Source organism: Chiloscyllium punctatum, chromosome 42, assembly GCF_047496795.1.
Source record: "Chiloscyllium punctatum isolate Juve2018m chromosome 42, sChiPun1.3, whole genome shotgun sequence".
In the NCBI taxonomy this organism is placed as follows: domain Eukaryota; kingdom Metazoa; phylum Chordata; class Chondrichthyes; order Orectolobiformes; family Hemiscylliidae; genus Chiloscyllium; species Chiloscyllium punctatum.
Genome location: NC_092780.1, coordinates 6989456 through 7014791, shown reverse-complemented (window position 1 = coordinate 7014791; position 25336 = coordinate 6989456). Strand labels below are relative to the sequence as shown.

Sequence of the window (25336 nt, the reverse complement as noted above, 5' to 3'; positions counted from 1 at the left end):
CAGAGAGTGGTGGGTGTAGTGAATGCAATGCCAGCAGTGATAGTAGAGTCAGATACATTAGGGACATTTAAGCGACTCTTGGATAGGCACATGGCAGATAGTGCAATGAAGGGTATGTAGGTTAGTCTGATCTTAGAGTAGGATAAAAAACCGGCACAACATTGAGGGCCGAAGGGCCTGTACTGTACTGTTCTATGTTCTATGCTACTGAAGCAGTCCTTGTCTAAACACAGCAGACCATCAGCCGGCCTCAGACTGATAGTGAGAAATAAAACTTGCATTACACAAGTGTCAAGCAACGAGCTTCTCCAAACAAGAAACAATTGTAGCATTTCCCCTTAAGTTTCAATAGCATTACCACCACTGGTAGAAAATAACCTCATCTTCTGTCTCCTCAAAGCCTTCCAACATCTACAAGGTACAAGTCAGGAGTGAAACACAATAGTCTCAATTTGTCTGGATGGGTACAGCCCCAATCTCACTTAAGAATCTTGACACCATCCAGGACAAAGCAGCCCGCTTGCCTGACACCACATTCACCACCTTCAACCCTCCCTCCCTTCACCACCAATGCCGTGGTGAAGCAGGATGGACCATTTTCAAGGTGTGCTGCAGTAACCCATGATGGCTCCTTTGACAGCACCTTCCAAACCCAGCCCTTCCAAACTCCGTCATCTGGAGGTACATGGGCAGCAGATACATGGCTACATCACCACCTCCGAGTTCCCTCCCAAGTAACACACAGCCCTGACTCGGAACCATGGTGTCATTCCTTTCCTGTCCATGGGACAAAAACATAAACTCCCTTCTAAAAATCACCATACACTCCAAGGACTGCAGGGCTTAAGGTCACAGTTCATTACCACCGGCTCAGGGACAATTAGGGATGGGGAATAAATACTCCCCTTACCAAACCTCAAGAACAAATTGATGGGAAGCCATATGAGCCAATTGAAGCATTGAGCAAACTATTTCTGTGACATCATTTGAATCTTGATATATGAGGAGTTGCATCATTCCAAGTAACAGACATTCTTTGTTGATTGACAGTTTACATATTTTCAGTAATGTGAAATACCCACTTGTTCCCCTTATCTACAGAACTGTCCAAAGCTCCGAAAACTACCAGGTTAATTACTGCCTTGACAATTGTTAAAGGATTACCGACATTTACTGCGCCATTTATTATGTCTCACTGTAATGGTACTGCAATAAAGCTTTACTCTTATTCGAGTGTTCCCTGCCTGCAGCAATCTGCTACTGTAGGCCCAGAAATGCAGGTGTGTGTGTGTGTGTGTCAGACTGTGTGTGTGTGTGTGTCAGACTGTGTGTCAGACTGTGTGTGTGTGTGTGTCAGACTGTGTGTGTGTGTGTGTGTGTGTGTGTCAGACTGTGTGTGTGTGTGTGTGTGTGTGTGTGTGTGTGTGTGTCAGACTGTGTGTGTGTGTGTGTGTGTCAGACTGTGTCTGTGTGTGTGTCAGACTGTGTGTCAGACTGTGTGTGTGTGTGTGTGTCAGACTGTGTGTGTGTGTGTGTGTGTGTGTCAGACTGTGTGTGTGTGTGTGTGTGTCAGACTGTGTGTGTGTGTGTGTGTGTGTGTCAGACTGTGTGTGTGTGTGTCAGACTGTGTGTCAGACTGTGTGTGTGTGTGTGTGTGTGTGTGTGTGTGTGTCAGACTGTGTGTGTGTGTGTGTGTGTGTGTGTCAGACTGTGTATGTGTGTGTGTCAGACTGTGTATGTGTGTGTGTGTGTGTCAGTGTATATACATTCAGCCTTTGTTCTCCTGTGTTACACACATGCATGTCCTGGAGATTAATCCTCCATCATTCCTGGAGACTCCAGGCAATTCTGGAGAGGGGGTTTTGCTATTTCCTTTGTCTGACACAAAGTGGAGCTGAGTTTGCATGTTAAGGAGAAGAAGGGGGTGGAACAGTTTCCAATGGATAATCAGCAGACACTGACGAAAGGTGATTTACAAGCAAACCCAGGATGGAGTGCGAAATATTAATTTACCTAGCGAGTTATTGTGATCTGTAATATGCTGCGTGAGAGGATGGGGAAGCACATTCAATTGTAACTTTCAAAGGGGATGGGATAAATACTTGAAAAGGAAACAGAGTTTTAGGGAGCAAAAACAGAAATTGCTGGAAAAGCTCAGCAGGTCTGGCAACATCTGTGGAAAGAAATCAGAGTTAACATTTTGGGCCCAGTGACCCTTGGGAGAAAGTGAGGACTGCAGATGCTGGAGACCAGAGCCGAGAGTGTGGCGCTGGATAAGCACAGCAGGTCAGGCAGCATCCGAGGAGCAGGAGAATAGACATTTCGGGCATGAGCCCTTCATCAGTGACCCTTGGTCAGAATAGGTGCTGTCAGACTAGATTAGATTACTTACTGTGTGGAAGCAGGCCCTTCAGCCCAACAAGTCCACACCAACCCTCCGAAGAGTAACCCACCCAGACCTACTGCCCTATATTTACCTCTTCACCTAACACTATGGGCAATTTAGCATGGCCAATTCACCTGACCTGCACATCTTTAGACTGTGGGAGGAAACCGGAGCACCCAGAGGAAACCCACACAGACACAGGGAGAATGTGCAAACTCCACACAGACAGTTGCCCGAGGTGTGAATTGAACCGGGGCCTCTGGTGATGGGAGACAGCAGTGCTCACCACTGAGCCATTGTGCCGCCCCAGCTGAGCTTTTCTGATTTCCAGCATTTGCAGTTCTTTTGGGTTTTACAGAGTTTAGAGGGACAAGGGGAAGGGGCAGGAGAGTGCAATTAATTGTGTAGCACAAGCAAAGAGGTGACCCAGACAGTGGGGTGAATGGTTTCCTTCTACACTGTCTCCTTCTAAGCCCAGAATGGGGCTTTCAACATCAGTCCAGTCAACCAATGCTATGGAGAGTTACACAATGTGAATGAGACACTTGTGTACATCGTGGTAGTTAGTAATGGGGGAGTTGTCTGAATGTAATGAAGATCACAGCCTTAGCTCCTCCTTGTTGCAGTCTAAGTTCATTCAGATAGTGTCGAGAGTGTGGTGCTGGAAAAGCACAGCACATCAGGCAGCATTCAAGGAGAATTGACGTTTTGGGCATAAGCCCTTCATCAGGAATGAAGCTTGTGGGCTGGGGCTGAGCGATAAATGGGAGGGGGTGGGGGTGGGGCTGGGGCTGGGGGGAAGGTAGCTGGAAATGCGATAGGTAGTTGAAGGTGGGGGAGAAGGTGATAGGTCAGAGAGGAGGGTGGAGCAGATAGGTAGGAAGGAAGATGGACAGGTAGGACAGGTCAAGGGGGTGGTGCTAAGTTGGAAGGTTGGATCTGGGATAAGGTGGGGGAAGGGGAAATGAGGAAACTGGTGAAATCCACATTGGTCCCGTGCGGTTGGAGGGTCCCATGGTGGAAGATGAGGTATTCAGCCACAGGGCGATGGGGTTGGTTGGTGCGGGTGTCTGAGCGATGTTCTCTGAAACAGTCTATAAGTTGGCATCCTGTCTCCCCAGTGTAGAGGATATGTGACATTCCGACCAAGTGTTTGACACACAGGGGGTCTTAAACCACCCAAGCCCAGGCCTGAAGCGTTCAGACCTTGAATAAAGTTAAATAAAGTGATTTAAATGTGGTAATAACATCGAGTGACACGTGTCCTTCCAATCTGAGGAGTGGGCAGTAGTATTGGTAACGTTGGGTTGCATAGTCCAATTGTCAAGCCCCCTCCTCACCAATCAAAAGGCACCGTTCTACACCCCCCCCCCCCCCACCCCCCCCACAACGTCAATGTTTACATAGAGTATGAGCAAAAGTGTTGGGAAAAAAACAAGTCACTTTTTAAAAAAAATCTGAATGTAATATTTCTCTTGGGTTGCGGAGATGGTGCTGAGAGGAGCCAATCAGTCTCTAGTTCCTGGAGATGTCGGAGGAGTCTGGATGGCTTGCAGGGTGGTGTGTCTTACACAAAGAGAGAGAAACCGAGCTGACAGGCTCCATTGACCAAACCTGGCCGTGAATCACAGTGAGACCCACTCTGTTCAAACCCATCACTGTGCCAGCCCTTTAGAGTAGGGAGGAGTGTACTCAGTTCAGGACAGTTTTATCACAGCCTCAGTATCATGGGGCGTGCCCAGCAGCTCTGGCATGAGGAGTGATCAAGGACATTTCTCAGTTGTGCTGAAACGAAACCAATTAAAACTAACAGCAAAGTGGGAATTTAATGCTTCATAAATGAAGGATCATGTAACTTTGAGCTGAGTGACGCTAATGTTGTAGCTACTTTCTCTTTCATCACAGAGAGACGTAAAGTTTAATGGAGTTTTATACTGACAGTGTGTGCCAGCCATCGTGGCTGTCTCCATGGCATGGCACCCAGTGGATAAACCAAACTGAGTCTATCAGAGGAGCCTCAGTGAACAGAATTCCTGCATGACCACAGCTATAGCAACAGGAGGCATGAGAGAAGATTCATGAAGAGGTTTGCAATGAGGACAGCAGACTAATGAGGCTATAACTGCGGGGAAAGATTGAACAGGCTGAGATTCTTAAAAGAGAAGACTGTGGGATGACTTTCTGGTGGCTTCTAGATTTATGAAGGGATAAAGAGGAGTGAAGATTGATCTATGAATGGGGAGTAACCCACACTAGAGGAGCATGAGTGAAAGGTAGCCACTAATGAACCCGACTGGGAATTTGGGAGAAATCTCTTTACCCAGAGATTAGTGAGAATGTGGAACTCACCAGCATATTGAGTGGTTTGGGTAAAGAGCACTGATAAAGGGAAGCAAGAGGGAGAGACGAATGGAAGGCTATGCTAATAGAATGAGATGAAGTGAGTTGGAAGGAGACTTGTGTGAAGTTTAAATACTGGAATGGACCACTTGGGCTGGATAGCCTGTTTCTGTGCTGTAAGTGCAATGGAGATTAAATTGAAACCTAGTTTGAAATTGTCCCAAGCTAGGTTCTCCATAATTTGATGGATATCTTCTAAAGACCAAATGTTCACTTTCCACAAAGCTCATAGGTCATTTTGTTGCCTAGATAGTATAACAATAGTTGTGTATTTCAGCCTCTGGATATGAGCCATTTATGTATAGGAGGAGGAAAGGCCATTCAGCCCATCAAAGTCAGTTAGATCACAGCTGGTTATGGGCTTCATTTTCACTTTCCTGCACTGTCTCCATCTCCCTTGTTGTGTTTAGTCTCTGGCTCCTTCATTTTCCTCCTCTAGCTCTGGATAATTCATGGACAAATGTTATAAATTGGTATAAGATGGTCAAGGTCCATTTCCTTCATCTCAGTCACAGGAGGCAAGGACTGGGACTTTGGTCCCTCACATTAGGGTTGAACTGAAGAGGGACATTCTGAAAGGAGCTTGTACTTATGTACTATACCTCTCTGTCTTAGAAGCACTGCAATGTGTCTAGGAATGAGTTGATAAGTTATCTCTTGGAATCAATGAATGGTAGAGTACTGAAGGAGGCCATTGGAGCCATGATGCCAATGGTCACTCTTGAAAAGAGTGACCCAACTAATCCCATTCCCCTTCTCTGCTTTCGAACATAAGAAACTGTCCTGATATACAGATACAGAATGTATTGCCTGTATGACTGCCCCAGGCCAGAAAGACGATAAGACATTCTGCAGCTTTTTACCTCACAGTGTGCTGTTGGGAGACATCAAGAAATAAGAGGTAGAACAATGCAGGACAATCTGTTACAACAGAGACCACAACAGTACCCTCAGCACACCTTACAAACCCTTTTATTTGCTTCTTTCTCTCTATATCCGTGACTGTTACAAATTGCATATGTCAATGGCCTAGTTTTATTTTGATGAATTCTGTTTCTAAAGCTGTACTCACTGTGTCTTTATAAATGATGCTGTGGGTTATCTGTTCATTGTAATTTGACACTATGCTGCCGAGGGATATCAGCCATGGGTGTACAATTAACTGGTTGGCATAACTCCTACTGTTTTCCCCAAGGAGATCACTCTGTTAATACAGAAGATTCCATTCCTGCAAATATTTACTTGCGATCCATTTCTGTCTGCCACTATTGATAACATGGGGTTGTGCAAAATTCAAGTTTCTGAACAGTTCCCAGATTCCAGATATGCCAACACTAATGATGGCAAACAATGAGACTTTTGGCTTTCCCGCTTAGCAGTAAGGGTCACCAACCTTCCAGAGTATACTGGAGTCTCTTCCTAATTTTGCATACTTTGCTCCAATCTCCCGTAAGGAGAATATTCAAAGCTTCTCTATCTTTCCACAAAACTGAAATGTCTATTCCCTGGCCCCTCTCTGCCTCTGCAGAGTGGTCTGGGGCTGTTGGACTGGGGTCTGGCGCAGGTAGTCAGACCACGTGTGGAGGCCCCATGCTGTGCTGCTACACTGTAATGTCTATTTCCTACCTTATTGTAACATGTTGTCCTTTCATGTTGTGGATTAGTTGTGCTGGAAGAGAATGCCCTCCTGATGAAGGGCTTTTGCCCAAAACGTCGATTTCGAAGCTCCTTCGATGCTGCCTGAACTGCTGTGCTCTTCCAGCACCACTAATCCAGAATCTGGTTTCCAGCATCTGCAGTCATTGTTTTTACCTCGTCCTTTCATGTTGTCCTATTTTTAACTTATTTTTCAACTCTAAGAGTCAAAAAATGTGGTGCTGGAAAAGCACGGCAGTTCAGGCAGCATCCGGGGAGCAGGACAGTCAGTGTTTCAGGTATAATCTCTTTGGGCTTCTTGGATGCTGCCTGACCTGCTGTGCTTTTCCAGCGCCACACTTTTCAACTCTGACTCTCCAGCATCTGCAATCCTCACTTTCTCCGAACTCTGTAAGTAATGCAACCACTTTTATTTCTCTGTTGTATCCAAGAACTGAACTGAGCTACTTACACCTAAGATGTCACCATAAGAAGGCAGACATTGTAAAAGTTTTTCACTGCACTCCTACAATGGAGTACATGTGACAGTGAAAGGATTTGATTGATATTGGGTTAAAATATGATGTGATGCTTTGGGTACCAATCACTGATTAGGTTCACATGCTGCCACCAATCCTTCCCCCTCTGTAAGCCCGAGGTCTGTTCAGTGATCCCTGGTCGAGGATGGACCACTAATAAATCTCAGTTGCCTTTCATTACAAGCTGAGGTTTTGTGTATAACGCTAACTCCATTCAGGTCACAATTACTTGAAGGCATGTTAACAATGACTCATTGAGATAGTTAGGACTCTCGGAGGAAGTGGTGGTGAAGGGATAGTGTCCCTGGACAGGTAGTCGAGAAGTAAAAACAAAGATTGTCGGGAAAGCTCAGCAGGTCTGACAGCATCAGTGGAGAGAAATCACAGTTTTGTGTCCAGTGACCCTTCCTCAGAACAGTCTTCAGGATAATCCATGACGCCTGGCTCATGATCTGGGGTCATCTGAAATATCAAGTTGACCTAATAAAGTCTGAGAGTCAGACAACACCAAAACAGACCCTATGGGCAACCTGTCCACACCGACCAATTCTCCAAACGATACTAGTCCCACTTGCCTGTGTTTGACCCATAGCTTTCCTATTCATGTACCTGTCCAAATGTCTTTTAAATGTTGTAACTGCAGTTGCATCTACCACTTCCTCTGGCAGTTCATTCCACACACAAACCATTCTCTGTGTGAAAATGTTGCCTCGTTTTAAATCTTTCTCCTCTCACCTTAAAAACATGCCTCTTTAATAGTAACCATGTAACTGCTGTCGAGTGTTGTCAAAACCCATCTGGTTCAGTATATCCTTTGGGGAAAGAAATCATCCATCCTTATCCAGTCTGGCCCCACATGTGGCTGTAGACCTACAGCAACATGGTTGACTCTGAACTTCCCTCTGAGTAATTGGGAATGTGTAATGAATGCTTCTCTAGCCAATGATTAAAAGTCACACAACACCAGGTTATAATCCAATAGGTTTATTTGGAACTACAAGCTTTCGGAGTGCTGCTCTTTTTCAAGTAGCTAGTTACCTGATGAAGGAGCTTCCAAGTAAACCTGTTGGACTATAACCTGGTGTGTGATTTTTCACTTCGTCCACCCTAGTCCAACATCTGCATCTCCACATCATTCCTAGCCCATGATGTCCTCTTCCTCAAAATACATTTTAAAAGAATTTCTGTTTGTCTCCCACGGGCAACTGCATCCAACAACAAATTACTCCAACTGTTGCTGCCGCTGCTAATCTGTCCAATGTTCCACCCAGAATGGGCAGGGCTTTAGCTTAGTACACAAATTAACCCTTTCATACCCAAGATTTGGAGATGCCGGTGTTGGACTGGGGTGTAAAAAGTTATAAATCACACAACACCAGGTTATAGTCCAACAGGTTTATTTGGAAGCACTAGCTTTTGGAGCGCTGCTCCTTCATCAGGTGGTTGTGGAGGTTAAGATCATGCACACAGAATGTATAGCAGGGCTTTTGTCCGAAACGTTGATTTCGCTGCTCGTTGGATGCTGCCTGAACTGCTGTGCTCTTCCAGCACCACTAATCCAGTATTTGCTTTCCAGCATCTGCAGTCATTGTTTTTACCTCACCATATAGCAAAAGGAATCCAGTTTCATGGAGATGTGATACAGTAAGCAAACGGAGGTTAAAACTTTTTTGAAGCACCACTAATCCAGAATCTGGTTTCCAGCATCTGCAGTCATTGCTTTTACCACTTTTTTGAATGGGATATGCTGATTTCTGTTCTTTGAGATGTAAATCCCAGAACTACTTTTAAATTACATTCTCAAGATAGCTCAGTTTTTTAACCAATAGGAGTGAATCTGTCTGTGTCCCAGTGCTATGTCAGACTGACAAACTCTCTGGATAGTTTTACAGAGTTTTACATGGATTCATGCAGTTGTTGAGCAAAATAAAATGTGTGTAACTCTGCAAAAACAAATCCACCCCATAAATTTATACGTGTGCCTATGCAAGAACAACAGATTGAGTGTGTGCGTGCGGGTGTGAGTGCACGTGATAGAGTGCTCTGTATCAAGATGAAAGTTTTAATCTCAGTTTGTTTACTGTATCACATCTCCATGACACTGGACTCCTTTGCCTGTAAATTCTGTGAGCATGATCTTATTCTCCACAAACATTTGTTGAAGGAGAAGCGCTCCGAAAGCTAGTACTTCCAAATAAACCTGTTGGACTATAACCTGGTATTGTGTGATTTTTAACCTTCATACCCAAGACCGTCACTTCCTTCCTGGAGTGTGGCGCTTGTAATTGGCCACCATACCTTCCTATGGCCTCCTCCGTTTATAAGATGTACCCGTAGCTTTCTTGCTTTTATACTTTATTTATGAATCCAAGGATCTTGATTACATTTTCACTTTGACAATCACAGAACAAAAACACACAATGGCCCTGAGTTAAAGAACATTGTGGGCATTAATGTCATAATGCTGAGACACTGTCTCACACCTCGTCGGCAATGTGATATTCTACTTGACTGGTTAGCTTTTAAATATATTTCTGCACAGTGCGGCCCATTAGTTTTGAATTAAATACAGTTTAAAGTTCAGTCCAGTTGTTGGATTCTGAGCTGTAAAATATTACTTTTAACAGCCAGAGAGTGAATTTGCATGTGATTGCAAGGCCTTGATTAAAAAGTATTTTTCTTGTGTAATCATTCCAGACTCCCAATGCCTTTTCATAACAGCTCGACTCTGGTTAATTATTGCCCTCAGGCAAAATCCATAAACAGCTGCCCTCATCTCAATACACCAGCTAGGTAGGGAAAGCATCAGCTCTGGTTAGACAGCAGACTGACAGTCAACCTATTGTCAAGTAACAGTGATCTTGTCCCAGAACAGCCTATTACCACGGGGATTGAGTGACGTGGTACAGGACAAAACCTAGACCCTGAGAGTGGTTAAAATGTGGATGCTGGTACAGCATTAAGTATTTGAGGCAAAGTGCACAGACACATGTAATGGGAAGTTTAGAAGGAATGAATGAATAGAGAGGTATGTTGACAGGGTGAGATGTAAAAGGTTTGGGAGAGACTGTCTTGTGGAACAGAAACACTTATGGACTAGTTGTTCTGAATGATCAGATTCTGTGTTGTCCTTTCAATGTAACTCAAGGATTCAGATGAACTAATAATTCTGAAAGCCTGGATGGTTTGTATCTTTTTTAATCATTCATAGGATGTGGGTGTCACTGGCTGGGCTGGCATTTATTGCCCATCCGTAGTTGCATTTGAGAAGGTGGTAGTGAGCTTCTTGATTTACTGCAGCGTCCCCCTTCCTGTAGGTAGACGCACCTTCTGTATGTAGGCCCACCTGCTGCATGTAGGCCCACCTGCTGTATGTAGGCCCACCTTCTGTATATAGGCCACCTTCTGTATATAGGCCACCTTCTGTATTTCGGCCCACCTGCTGTATGTAGGCCCACCTTCTGTATATAGGCCCACCTGCTGAATGTAAACCCACCTGCTGCATGTAGGCCCACCTGCTGTATGTAGGCCCCCTTCCTGTGTGTAGGCCCACCTCCTGTATATAGGCCCACCTGCTGTATGTAGATTCATCTTCTGTATGCATACCTACCTGCTGTACGTAGACCCACCTGCTGTATGTGGGTCCACCTGCTGTATGTGGGCCCACCTGCTGTATGTAGACCCACCTGCTGTATATTGGCCCACCTGCTGTATGTGGGCCCAGCTGCTGTATATTGACCCACCTTCTGTATGTGGGCCCAGCTGATGTATATTGACCCACCTTCTGTATGTGGGCCCAGCTGCTGTATATTGACCCACCTTCTGTATGTGGGCCCAGCTGCTGTATATTGACCCACCTTCTGTATGTGGGCCCAGCTGCTGTATATTGACCCACCTTCTGTATGTGGGCCCAGCTGCTGTATATTGACCCACCTTCTGTATGTAGACCCACCTGCTGTATATTGACCCACCTTCTGTATGTGGGCCCAGCTGCTGTATATTGACCCACCTTCTGTATGTGGGCCCAGCTGCTGTATATTGACCCACCTTCTGTATGTGGGCCCAGCTGCTGTATATTGACCCACCTTCTGTATGTGGGCCCAGCTGCTGTATATTGACCCACCTTCTGTATGTAGACCCACCTGCTGTATATTGGCCCACCTGCTGTATATTGACCCACCTGCTGTATATTGGCCCACCTGCTATATGTGGGCCCAGCTGCTGTATATTGACCCACCTTCTGTATGTGGGCCCAGCTGCTGTATATTGACCCACCTTCTGTATGTGGGCCCAGCTGCTGTATATTGACCCACCTTCTGTATGTAGACCCACCTGCTGTATATTGGCCCACCTGCTGTATATTGACCCACCTGCTGTATATTGGCCCACCTGCTATATGTGGGCCCATCTGCTGTATGTGGGCCCACCTGCTGTATGTAGACCCATCTGCTGTATGTGGGCCCACCTGCTGTATGTAGACCCACCTGCTGTATGTGGGCCCACCTGCTGTATGTAGACCCACCTGCTGTATGTGGGCCCAGCTGCTGTATATTGACCCACCTTCTGTATGTGGGCCCAGCTGCTGTATATTGACCCACCTTCTGTATGTAGACCCACCTGCTGTATGTAGACCCACCTGCTGTATGTAGACCCACCTTCTGTATGTGGGCCCAGCTGCTGTATATTGGCCCACCTGCTGTATGTAGACCAACCTGCTATTTGTAGGCCCACCTGCTTTATATAGGCCCACCTGCTTTATATAGGCCCACCTGCTGTATGTAGGCCCACCTGCTGTATGTAGGCCACCTGCTGTATATAGGCCACCTGCTGTATATAGGCCCATCTGCTCTGTGTAGGCCCACCTGCTGTATATAGGTCCATCTGCTCTGTGTAGGCCCACCTGCTGTATATAGGCCCGCCTGCTGTATGTAGACCCACCTGCTGTATGGAGACTCAGCTGCTGTATGTAGGCCCACCTGATGTATGGAGACACATGGTGCCCTTAGGGAGGGGAATTCCAGGATGTTGACCCAGCAATGTTGAAGGAACTGTGATATATTTCCAAGTCGGGATGGTGAAAGGGTCGGAGGGGAACTTGCAGGGAGTGGTGTTCCCATGGATCTGCTGTCCGTGTCCTTCTAGATGGTAGTAGTTAATGCTTGGGAAAATGCCGTCTAAAGAACTTTGGTTTTCTGCAGTGCATCTTGTAGATAGTGTACACATTGAGTGTCGGTGGGGGAGGGGACAGGCATTTGTTGTGTGGGCTGCTTTGTTCTGGATGGTGTCAAGCTTCCTCAGTGTTGTTGGAGCTGCACCCATCCAGGCAAATGGGGAGTATTCCATCACACTCCTGACTTGTGCCTTGTAGATGATGGACATGCTTTGGGGAGTCAGGAGGTGACTTAGTTGTTTTGGTATTCCTAGCTTCAGACCTGCTCTTGTAGCCAGTGTTTATATGGCAAGTCCAGTTCAGTGTATGGTCAGTGGTAACTCTAAAGATGTTGAGAGTGGGGGATTCAGTGATAGCAATGCCACTGAATGTCCAGGGTTGATCAATAATCACTTATTGGAGATGGCCATTGCCTCTTGTGTCAATGTGACCATCATATTCCTGTTCAGCCTCAGCTCAGACTAGGACTGAGGTGCTGTTGTCACTCCTCAAATCTAGTTTGGATTTATTAGCAACTACCCAAGATCTAGCGCTCCTTGCATCTGTCTTCCCTGCAAGTGCAATGTAGCTATCAATCCCATGTGCAATGTTGAACACCTCTCTCAGGTCAGCTACCTGAATGCACTTCTTGGTATTGGCCAGGAATGGAGAGAGACACATGTTGTCAAAATGAACATTTTGGTTTATAGGATCACAAGATGGATGTGGATAAGCAAGGTCTTTTGGCTGATCATTTCTCATCCACCTTGAGCAAAGCAATAGCCTACACTACCACTATGGTCTGAAACTGTGTCTTAGGCTCAGAGAGCTATTTCTAGGTTTGGTATCCAACATTTTCATTATTCCTTCTCAGTCCAGTCCACAAGCCTCTGAGACTTTGCAAATCTATTCCATCATGTTAGGTGCTTACCTCAACCCCATTTAGCTGCACTGACTTTATCTATTTTAAATACTTACCAATAAAAAGCCTATCATTCAGTTTCCAAATTTTCTATTGACCCAGCTCCACAAGGCTTTTCTGGGGAGGGTGTTCCTAATGTCCTTTTAATCATTCAGAGGATTGCTTGGCCAGGTCACCATTTATTGGCCATCCCTAACTGTCCAGAGGGCAGTTAAGAGTCGACCACATGCCTTTGTGGCCTGGAGTCACATGTAGGCCAGACCACATAAGGATGGAAGTTTCCTTCACTAGAGGGCATTTAGTCATAGTCATACAGCATGGATTGTGAACCAGATGGGTTTTTCCGACAATCAACATTGGATTTATGGTCATCATTAGACTCTTCTACACAGGTTTTTACTGAATTCAAATTCCAGGATTTGAACACAGGTCCCCAGAACATTACCTAGGTCACTGGATTAACAGTCCAATAGGCCATTAACTCCCACTCTGAGTCCTCTCTCTAAGTTTAAGGTTTTGCCTCTTTTATTTAGTCTCCTCCCCAAGCCCCCATTTCCGCCATCAGAGGAAATAGTTGCTCTAGCTTTATAAATGCCTTTCATTAAATTAAACTCCTGGGTTAGATTACACTTCCATCTTCAATCTAGTGTGGGCGAGCCATGGTTAGGCATTGTCTGAGTTGTTAGCCTTCAATGAGACAAAACTGGGCCTTATCCTCCGTGCCCATGGCCAGTAAGGATCCCGTGGAGCTTTACAAAGAATAGCAAGCTCTGTGAATAACTTGGGTGGCATTCGTCCACCAATCAGCAGCAACCAAAGCGCTCTTACATCTCATTGCTGGTTCTGGGATCTTGTTGTGTACCACTTGGCTGTTAAAGTTATGACCCCAACATGGTGGTTTAGTGGTTAACACTGCTACCTCACAGGGCTAGGGACCTGGGTTCAATTCCAGCCTCAGGTGACTCCCGTGCCTGCATGGGTTTCCTCTGGTTTCCTCCCACAATCCAAAGATGTGTTGGTTAGGTGAATTGGCGATGCTAAATTGCCCGTAGTGTTCAGGAATGCATAGGTCAGGGGTCAGTGTAGAGGAATAGGGTAGGGGAGTGGGATTTGGGTGGGTTACTCTTCAGAGGGTTGGTATGGACTTGTTGGGCCGAAGGGCCTGTTTCACACTGTAGGGGTTCTGAGGAAAAAAGAACAGTGACTATACTTCAGGAGTAAATTCAGTTGAAGTATTTCTGAGATGTTTCCGATGTATTTCATGAAATGTTACATAAACAGATGACTGTCTATTTAACAATGTGGTCAGTGCAGGTATCAACAGGGGTAGTTCATTTCTCTTTGTTAATGAGCTTGTATTGAAAAGCCAGAGCTTTTCAGTAGCCATTCAACAGTCTAGAATTGTGAAAGCCTCTGCCTTAAGTACATAATGGGATTTGTCACAAAATGATTGTTGCTTTTGAAAAAAAAGTCAACTGAGTTTGTATTAAAGCATTGCAACTCTACAGCAAAACATAACTGTACGTTTAACCTCAGCACTGAGAACTCATCAATTGCTTAATTGCTTTGCTTAATTTTAGCTTGCTAGTTTTGGCGGTGAATCATATCACATTAGGATCTATCCGACTTGGAGCAGAATGTAATTTAACGTGAGGCAAAAGGCACCATAAACAATCTGGTTAAAGAAAATGTTGAGCAGGAATATTAGATTGTTCTAGTTCAGGGTAATCTGGGTCAATACACTTTAGATAAATATTTCAGTTGCTGTAGGAGGGACGTAATTTTCAGAGTAACTGGAGGCTCTCAGTGTAGGCTGGAGTACAGCATTGGAGAGAAGCTAACAGCATTACCCGTATCGTTTGCTAATATGATGTGGAGGTGCCAGTGTTGGACTGGGGTAGACAAGGTCAGAAGTCACATGACACCAGGTTATAGTCCCACAGCGATGCTCCGAAAGCTTGTGATTTCAAATAAACCTGTTGAGCTATAACCTGGTCTTGTGTAATTTCTGACCTCATTCCTGAACAGCTGATCAGTACCTCCCTGAACCTCAGTATAATCTCACTCCAACATACAAACCCAATGCATGAAATTCCATTTACCCCAATGTGTGAGGCACTTTTACTGCTCATCATTGTGGCTATTAATCCAAGAGCTCATACCAGATATTCCCAGTTATCAATTCCCAAAGGGGCAGTTTCACCCTCACAATATTGAGAGCTCAGTGGGGTGGCTCCTTTCCCCATCCAGTGTTTAGATCTCAACACTTGGCCACGTTCCCTGTCACTCTCCCAATCCTTGCGGCATTGTGGTGAGCCAGGACACGTCCATCCCTGTTATGTGGTGTTGTTGATCCAAACATAATATTTAAAGTAGGACTCTGATCCCAGCTTAATTGCTTCCTGCTGTGTTTGAGTGTTTAGTCGGTCAGAGCGTCTAACCAGGTCACTTCAGTATGTTTTACATGTCCTTCTCCAGGAATGTCTTGCAGTAGATCATGCTTACTTTCTGGGTGTGTATCCGATTTTGTTTTTGTTTTCATTTCTGCAGCTGTGCTTCACTAAGGACAAATTGGTTAGAAAGAGTTTCCAAAGAACCTGCCCCAAGTTTGATGTAAACATCTCTATTTTACCAAAACTGAGCCACCATGTTTCCTCAGTGCCATGGATTGCACCATGACGCCAGAGACCATTTTGTTTCAAAGCAGTGCTCAAACCTCATGTTATTCAACATCACGTCTTTAATTTTGCACAGTCATAGAGATGTACAGCATGGAAACAGACCCTTCAGTTCAACTCAACTTTGCCGATTACATATCCTAAATTAATCTAGTCCCAGTAGCCAGCACCTGGCCCATATCCCTCCAAACCCTTCCCATTCATATACCCATCCAGATGCCTTTTAAATGTTGTAATTTTACCAGCGTCCACCACTCCCTCTGGCAGCTCATTCCATACACGGACCACCCTCAATGTGAAAAAGCTGCCCATTAGTCCCCTCTTAAATCTTTCCCCTCTCACCTTAAGCCTATGCCCTCTCGGTCTGGACTCCCCCATCCCAGGGAAAAGACCTTGTCTATTTACCCTATCCATGCCCCTTGTGATTTTATAAACCTGTATAAACCCTCAGCCTCCGACGTTCCAGGGAAAACAGCCCCAGCCTATTCAGCCTCTCCCTATAGCTCAAATGGGCCAGCCCTGGCAACATCTTTGGAAATCTTCTGAGGAGCACAGGCATCAAGTGATTGGCAGCATCAGCTGGCAAATGCCAAAACTATTGCCATGGCCTTTGTCTGCCATTTAAATGCAGGCGTTAAACAGTGTAAATAAGAGGCTTACAGCTGTGTTGGAACAAGGCATGAACGAACGTTGGCCTGGAGCACTGAACATTCTTCACTCCTCCCACTGAGCCATTTTCTTGGGCCATCTCTGAAGTTGTTTTACAATAAGAAATGTAGCGTTCCCCCAACAGTTCAGAGCAAGTAGTAGTAGCAGATTTTAGGAGACTCTTGTCGGAGTAAGGGCTTCATTGACTGAAGACTTAGTCTCCCATGGAGGAGAAGGAGATTGGGGAGTGGCAGGATCGGAAACCAGTTGATAAAACTGGCTCAGCAAATGAGAGGTAAAAACCACAGATAAACTTGAAAAGGAGAATGAGACTCTTGGAATCAATCAGTTGGGGAGTCAGAATTGATAAGATGACCCTCTGAGTTAAAGAGAACAGCGCATCAATATTCTGTATTTCTGAAGGTCTGTTCATTTTTTGCTGATGTATATGAGTCTGTTTCTCCATTCAAGTTGGTGTCTAAGAGCAGATTGTCACTAGAAGGAATAGATCAAACGAGAGATGCAGGCAGAATGTTTGAGTCCTTAGGGTGATTAAGATGTGGATTAAAGTTTTGGCATCAGACAGATGAGGGGCATATGTTACAGATATGCAAAGATATTCCAGAAAACAACAGTCCCTCCAGTAGAGGAGGGAATAAGGAAAAGCAAAAGCACATTGGAATATTTGCAACTGAGCAAAGGTTGCTAAATGTTCCCTGGACACTGGAGCCTGAAAGAGGTCAATCAAATGTGTCACCATGTTGACTTTCCCAGGGGAGCACATCCTGTAATTATCAGGTTTGTATTTATTGAAAGTAAAATCCGAGTCAGGAATTACAGCAGCAAGTGTTTCCTTTCTGTTTGTTTTGGTCCCTGATGTAAACAGTGATGTTCCCAGCTTCCTAACAGGACATCGTTCATCTGGAAGCTGCCAGAAATCTCCCCACTCCCTCCCCCTCCCCACCCCACATCCTCCCTCAGCCCCTCACTCCCTCCCCCTCCCCACCCCACATCCTCCCTCAGCCCCTCACTCCCTCCCCCTCCCCACCCCACATTCTCCCTCAGCCCTTCACTTCCTCCCCCCCACCCCACATCCTCCCTCAGCCCCTCCCCACCCCACATCCTCCCTCAGCCCCTCACTCCTTCCCCATCCCTCACTCCCTCCCCCTCCCCACCCCACATCCTCCCTCAGCCCTTCACTCCCTCCCCCTCCCCACCCCACATCCTCCCTCAGTCCCTCCCCCTCCCCACCCCACATTCTCCCTCAGCCCCTCACTCCCTCCCCATCCCCTCACTCCCTCCCCCTCCCCCTCCCCACCCCACATCCTCCCTCAGCCCTTCACTCCCTCCCTCTCCCCATCCCACATTCTCCCTCAGCCCCTCACTCCCTCCCACCACCACATCCTCCCCATCCCCTCACACCCTCCCCTTCCCCAACCCCACACCATCCCCTAGCATCTCACTCCCAACCCTCCCTACCCCCTCACCCTTCCCACCCTCACATCCTCCCTCACCCCTCACTCCCTTCGACTTCCCACCCCCACATCCTCCCCCACCCCTCATCCGTTCCCCCAACCCTTTACTCTCTTCCCTACCCATCCTCACATCCTTCCCCCCCTCCCACTCTCCACCCCCTCACATCCTCCCCCCACCTTCTCAGTGTCATCTCTATCCTCCCCTCCCCTGCACATCCTCTCCCTACCCACCTTCTCTCATTCTCCTCCCTCAGTCCTCCCCACTCTCCCACACCACACTGATTCTATACCACAGTCTCAACCTTCCCCATCACTCCCATTCCCTCCATTGACTGTCCCTCAATTTGACCCCCTCACATTTCCCCATCTCACTCACTCTCTCCTCATCGTCACATTCTCCCCCACTCTTCATATTCTCCCCCCACTCCCTCTCAACTCTCCCCCACACTCTCTCACTCTCCCCCTCACTCTTCCCACTCCCTCTTACTCTCCCCCACTCCCTCTTACTCTCCCCCCACTTCCTCTCACTTTCCCCCACTCCCTCTCACTTTCCCCCACGCCCTCTCACTCTCCCCTACTCCATCTCACTCTCCCCCCACTCACTCCCACTCTCCTCCTCACTCTTCCCACTCCCTATTATTCTCCACCCACTCCCTCTTACTCTCCCCACTCCCTCTTACTCACCCTCCACTCCCTCTCACTCTCCCCCTACTCCCTCAGACTCTCCCCTTATGCCCTCTCACTCTCCCCCACTCTCTCTGACTCTCCCCCACTCCTTCACACTCTTCCTCACTCCCTCTCACTCTCCCCACACTCCCTTTCACTCACCCTCCATGCCCTCTCACTCTCCCCCACTCTCTCTCACTCTCCCCCACTCCTTCACACTTCCCCCCCACTTCCTCTCTCTCTCCCTCCACTCCCTCTCACTCTCCCCCCACTCCCTCTCACTCACCCCACTCCCTCTCCCCCACTCCCTCTCACTCACCCTTCACGCCCTCTCACTCTCCCGCCATGCCCTCTCACACTCCCCCATTCCCTCTCACTCTCCCTCACACTCTCCCCCACTCTCTCTCACTCTTCCCCACTCTCTCTCACTCTCCCCCACTCTCTCTCACTCTCCCCCACTCTCTCTCACTCTCCCCCACTCCTTCACAGTCCCCCCCACTCCCTCTCACTCTCCCCCCACTCCCTCTCACTCTCCCCCACTCCCACTCACTCTCCCCCATTCCCTCTCACTCTCCCTCTCACTCTCCCCCCACTCCCTCTCCCCCACTCCCTCTCACTCTCACTCCATGCCCTCTCACTCTCCCACACTCCCTCTCACTCTCCCCCACTCCCACTCACTCTCCCCCATTCCCTCTCACTCTCCCTCACACTCTCCCCCACTCCCTCTCACTCTCCCCCACTCCCTCTCACTCTCCCCCACTCCCTCTCACTCTCCCCCACTCCCTCTCACTCTCCCCCCACTCCCTCTCACTCTCTCCCCACTCCCTCTCACTCACCCTCCACGCCCACTCACTCTTCCCCCATTCCCTCTCACTCTCCCTCACACTCTCCCCCACTCTCTCTCACTCTCCCCCACTCTCTCTCACTCTCCCCCACTCCCTCTCACTCTCCCCCACTCCCTCTCACTCTCCCCCACTCCCTCTCACTCTCCCCCCACTCCCTCTCACTCTCCCCCCACTCCTTCACACTCTCCCCCCACTCCCTCTCACTCTCCCCCACTCCCACTCACTCTCCCCCACTCTCTCTCACTCTCCCCCCACTCCCTCTCACTCTCCCCCACTCCCACTCACTCTCCCCCATTCCCTCTCCCCCACTCCCTCTCACTCTCCCTCCATGCCCTCTCACTCTCCCACACTCCCTCTCACTCTCCCCCCACTCCCTCTCACTCTCCCCCCACTCCTTCACACTCTCCCCCCCACTCCCTCTCACTCTCCCCCACTCCCTCTCACTCTCCCCCACTCCCTCTCACTCTCCCCCACTCCCTCTCACTCTCCCCCCACTCCCTCTCACTCTCTCCCCACTCCCTCTCACTCACCCTCCACGCCCACTCACTCTTCCCCCATTCCCTCTCACTCTCCCTCACACTCTCCCCCACTCTCTCTCACTCTCCCCACTCCCTCTCACTCTCCCCCCACTCCCCCTCACTCTCCCCCCACTCCTTCACACTCTCCCCCCACTCCCTCTCACTCTCCCCCACTCCCACTCACTCTCCCCCATTCCCTCTCACTCACCCTCCACGCCCTCTCACTCTCCCCGACTCCTTCACACTCTCCCCCCACTCCTTCACACTCTTCCCCCACTCTCTCTCACTCTCCCCCACTCTCTCTCACTCTTCCCCCACTCCTTCACACTCTCCCCCCACTCCCTCTCACTCTCCCCCACTCCCACTCACTCTCCCCCATTCCCTCTCACTCTCCTTCACACTCTCCCCCACTCTCTCTCACTCTCCCCCTCTCCTTCACACTCCCCCCACTCCCTCTCCCTCTCCCCCACTCCCTCTCTCTCTCCCCCCCCACTCCCTCTCACTCACCCCACTCCCTCACACTCTCCACCACTCTCTCTCCCCACTCCCTCACATTCTCCCCCACTCTCTGTCATTACACCCTGGAGATATTATCTTGCTCTTGCCTCTCCCTCATGCTCTCTTACTCTCTCCCACCCTGTCTCCTCCCTCAGTTTGATTTGTTCCCGTCCCTCCCTGCTTGGTGCAAGCAGTAATCTCCTCGGAGAGCGTCTCTCCTCCCCTTTGAGAACTTGCCAGGAATTTAGCTTTACAAGGGCTTGTTTGACAAAGTGATTCACTCCAGGCAACTGCAATGACTCTCCCATTCATAGCATTTTCTGGTATCAGGGACAAGTGTGTCTCTATTTCTGGGGGAACGATTTAAACATGGGCTGCATTCTTTTTTAATATGTGATGGTCAGCGTTTGCAATGAGTCTCCCACTTAGACCTTAAGGGTTCAAGTGATCTTACTGACAGGTACAGAGTGTGTTGGGGAGGAACACTGACTCTGGAACCTGCACAGCTGATAGTCGGACTGTAGTTGGTTTTTAAACAGCACTCAGGTAAGATCTGCAATGGATTTTCTCCGAATTAAGTTTTGTAAAGTGACCAACCTACATGCGGGATATCGGATTTCAGCTGCTGAAAGTTTTTTTTTCTGATATCTCCACCAATGTTAATATGTTTGTTGAGGGCCTGTATAATCCTGGTGTCAGCCAGGGTCCACAACTGTGTTCAGAAATATGGTAAGAGAGTAAACTATTTGTTTCATCTTTTCAGAAGACTGAAGTGTATCCGTTGTGAATTAAGTTGGAGCTCACTAGGAGCAAGCTGATAATATCCATTAACATTCTGTAAATGAATTCCCTAATGGGTTAATGCTCCACAGTATACTGACTGGTGAGATAATTCATTTGTTGGCATCAAGCCCTGTTGGTTACTCATTCTCTACCAGTGAGACAATCAGTTTCAAGGTCCCAACAAGAAAACAGTGTGACATTTCTGCTCTCGATTCCCAACTAGGAGGAGTTCTTACTAAGTTAAAAATCACACAACAACTGGTTAATTGGGTGGCACTAGCTTTCAGAGAGTTGCTCCTTCTTCCGAGTTTGCCATTGCGCTTCCTCCTCCCTCCCAGAGCAATGATCGGGCTCCCAATTATAGATAGTTCTTATTGGATGTTGCATGTTGTGTCTGGCTCATGATGCCTCGACAGTTAAGTTTCCCCCAGCATCCACCGAGAATGTTGATTGGTTGTTTACCCGAGGGACTGGTGGGAAGCCGCCACCTCTCCCTGCAGTACCCCAGGCATCAGCAAAATGAAGAGCAAAAGAGACGCACGATATTGATGTGGAAATAATTTGTCTGCTGTGACAGGACGTGTTTGTGAAAAAAAACAACAAAATTGGCAAGGTATTGAACAGGTAATGCTGTCGGGGATTTCTGTAAACTAGGACATAGCCTCTCTGTACAGACTTGCTACTATAATCACTTGTTCATTAAAAATTACAGGCCCTTTTCTGAGAAATTAAAGAAATTGAGAGTGAGATTAACTGCATGACTAAAAATATAAATTGAGATAATAGATGATAGATGACAGGCTAGCAGTTTGACTGAGTGTTGAGGTAGATTGAGGGAATTTAAATGAAGTGGAATTGCTTTTGCAGTCATTAGGAAGTGGCCACTCAGCCCCTCTAGTTTGTTCTGCCTTTCAGTGTAGCCTTGCTTGATTTCTGGCTTAGCTTCATCTAACCACTTGCAACTTAACTCACATGATTCCAGGGAGGTCTATCTCGAATGCAATGTTGAAAGAAGAGATGAAATAGCACTTTGTAACAAGGCTCTTAATTATCCTTTAATTTTGCATGTGAGATGCAACACTTGCTCATTACATCCTCCCAAGAGTCATCTGCCCGTCATCTTTACGCAACTGTGCTATAACGATAGTCTGACAGATATCAATCAGTTCATTTGTCTTTCTCTCTTGTGATTAGTACTCAGTTAGTTTGATTACACTGCAGAATGCATATTAGAAAATATAATCAAGGGGCTTAGATCTTCATAAACTACTCAAGCTTTGTGCTTGCATTTGTCATTTGCATTCATTCATTAGACCTCAGACAGTGCGTAGCCTTGTTACTCACTCATAACCACAACTAATCTGTATATGAGTGAGCTGGAGCTGAAAGGTGGGTGGATAGTGCAATGTTTAACAGACAGATGCAGTTGGTTTACTCCAATATGACACTCTCTGTCTTAGAGAACCTCTCTTGGGGAGTCTATGACACAAGGTACCACTGATTGTCTGGATTCCTCTCTCCCTGTAGATTAAAGTGAGACCCTAAAGGCAGGTAGAACAGAGCCCGATGTTCCAGTGTTAACAGGAATGGTTTCCTTTCTGCCTGGTTCAGTGCTGCCTGAACATTGTTTCAGAGCAGTACACAAACCCACAGTGACCCGCTGTTAAACTTTGGTCAGGGTACATTGGGCAGGCCGGGAGTGTACTGGGCCTCACTAACCCCCCCCCCATTTTCTACATTTCAGAAACCTGATCGAAACCTCTGCAGCCCATCTTCACTCTCACCCAGTCATGTTCAGCCCGTCACCTCTCTGCTCAGTAACATACATTGGTTCCTGGTCAAGAATTTCCTCAGTTTTGAATTCTCATCCTTGTTTTTATTGTCTCATGATGTAGTGTTACTTCAGTCAGCTCCAGAACCCTCCGGGATTCCTCCATCCATCTTCCAATTCTGTTTTAATTATTAATCCCGATTTCCATTCTTTCACCAATGGTGCTGGACCTTCAGCTGCCTCGGCCCTAAACTCTGGAATTTTCTGCTTAATTCTGCTCCTCTCACTCTCCCTCCTCCTTTGGGTCACTCCTTAAAAACAACCACTTTTGTTCACCTGTCCTAATAGCTCCTTATGTGGTTGGTATCAGAATTTTCTTTGTAAAGCACTTTCTTTTTCATTTTAATGTTGTTGTGTAGCGTAAGTTCCTTTTGTTATCTTTTTCTGCTGCTTAAATTAGAAACTAAATGTTTTAAATATACCTCTGGTAATTATTTCTGAGATCCTATATATCAATTGATCTAATAAGTAATTTTATAATTTTGATGGAGAGAATAGTTGTTGGTAATTTGTTTTATCATTCACTAGTATCATAGAACCCCGACAGTATGGAAACAGGCCCAACAATCCATATCAACCCTCCGAAGAGTATCCCACCCAGACCCATTCCCCTACCCTATTACTCTGCACTTATCCCTGACTAATGCATCTAATCTACACATCCCTGAACAATATGGGCAATTTAGCAATTTAGCATGGCCAATTCACCCTAATCTGCACATCTTTGGATTGTGGGAGGAAACCAGAGCACCCATTGGAAACTCATGCAGACATTGGGCGAATGTGCAAACTCCACACAGACAATCGCCCGAGGCTGGAATTGAACCTGGTCCCTGTGCGGCAGCAGTGCTAACCACTGAGCCACCATGCCACTCTTACGGCCAGCATTTGTTACCCATTCCTAATTGCCCATAACAGCAGGTAGAAAGAATTAACCACAATCCTGACATCACATGTAGGTTGGAGATGAGGTAAGGATGGTAGATGTCCCTCCCCATCTAGACTGTTGGATGACAGACACTGGTCTGATTCATGTGAGATGCAACACTTGCTCATTACATCCTCCCAAGAGTCATCTGCCCGTCATCTTTACGCAACTGTACTATAACGATAGTCTGACAGATATCAATCAGTTCATTTGTCTTCCTCTCTTGTGATTAGTACTCAGTTAGTTTGATTACTCTGCAGAATGCATATTAGAAAATATAATCAAGGGGCTTAGATCTTTATAAACTACTACCCATTTCCAATGGGTGCTCTGGTTTCCTCCCACAATCCAAAGATGTGCAGATTAGGGTGAATTGGCCATGCTAAATTGCTAAATTGCCCATATTGTTCAGGGATGTGTAGGTTAGGTGCATTAGTCAGGGATAAGTGCAGAGTAATAGGGTAGGGGAATGGGTCTGGGTGGGATACTCTTCGGAGGGTTGATATGGATTGTTGGGCCTGTTTCCATACTGTCGGGGTTCTATGTACACTTTAAAATGGAACTCCAGCATGACCATTTTCAAATCCATGGTGTCCTCACTTAAAGTTGGAATTGCTTTCCTGAAAATTACAACTTTCAGAGAAACATGGTTTCCCGTAGGAATCAATGTTAAAACCAGAGTTAGGTTCCTGAGGACAACTATACAGGGAAAAGCCAATGAAAAAGTTGGAACACTGTGTCATAACTGTGCAGCATGTGCTCACTGAAATAACTTGCAAAAAACTTCAGTGAGAAAAACAGGCTTTTTGCTTGCAGGAAATTCTTTAGAGGAAAGTGCTGGGTCCACTGCTTTTTGTCATTTATATAAATAATTTGGATGTGAACATAGGAGGTATATTTAGTAAGTTTTCAGATGACACCAAAATTGGAGGTGTAGTGGACAGTGAAGAAGGTTACCTCAGATTACAACAGGATCTTGACCAGATGGGCCAATGGGCTGAAGAGTGGCAGATGGAGTTTAATTCAGATAAATGTGAGGTGCTGCATTTTGAGAAAGTAAATCTTGGCAGGACTCATACACTTCAAGGTAAGGTCTCGGGGAGTGTTGCTGTAGAAAGGGACCTTAGAGTGCAGGTTCATAGCTCCTTGAAAGTGGAGTCGCAGGTAGATAAGATAGTGAAGAAGGCGTTTGGTATGCTTTTCTTTATTCGTCAGAGCATTGAATTTAGGAGTTGGGACATCATGTTACAGCTGTGCAGGACATTGGTTAGGCCACTTTTGAATAATGTGTGCAGTTCAGGTCTCCCTTCTATCGAAAGGATGTTGTGAAAGTTGAAGGGGCTCAGAAAAGATTTACAAGGATGTTGCCAGGGTTGGAGGGTTTGAGCTACAGGGAGAGGCTGAATAGGCTGGGACTGTTTTCCCTGGAGCGTCG

General features: G+C 46.9%; 1 protein-coding gene across 26 annotated transcripts in view; it reads left to right on the top strand.

Moving 5' to 3' along the window:
• Positions 1-25336, top strand: part of srcin1a (SRC kinase signaling inhibitor 1a) — a 525004-nt gene that overhangs the window by 303920 nt on the left and 195748 nt on the right. Inside the window, exon 1 of one of the 26 annotated variants that reach the window (XM_072561325.1) lies at positions 20666-20905. The exons of 24 other annotated variants lie outside the window; for them this stretch is intronic. The gene's annotated coding sequence lies outside the window, so the exon portion shown is untranslated. Of the gene's footprint in view, positions 1-20665; positions 20906-21746; positions 21767-25336 lie in introns of those variants that run through there. One more of the 26 variants, XM_072561326.1, reaches the window with a different exon arrangement.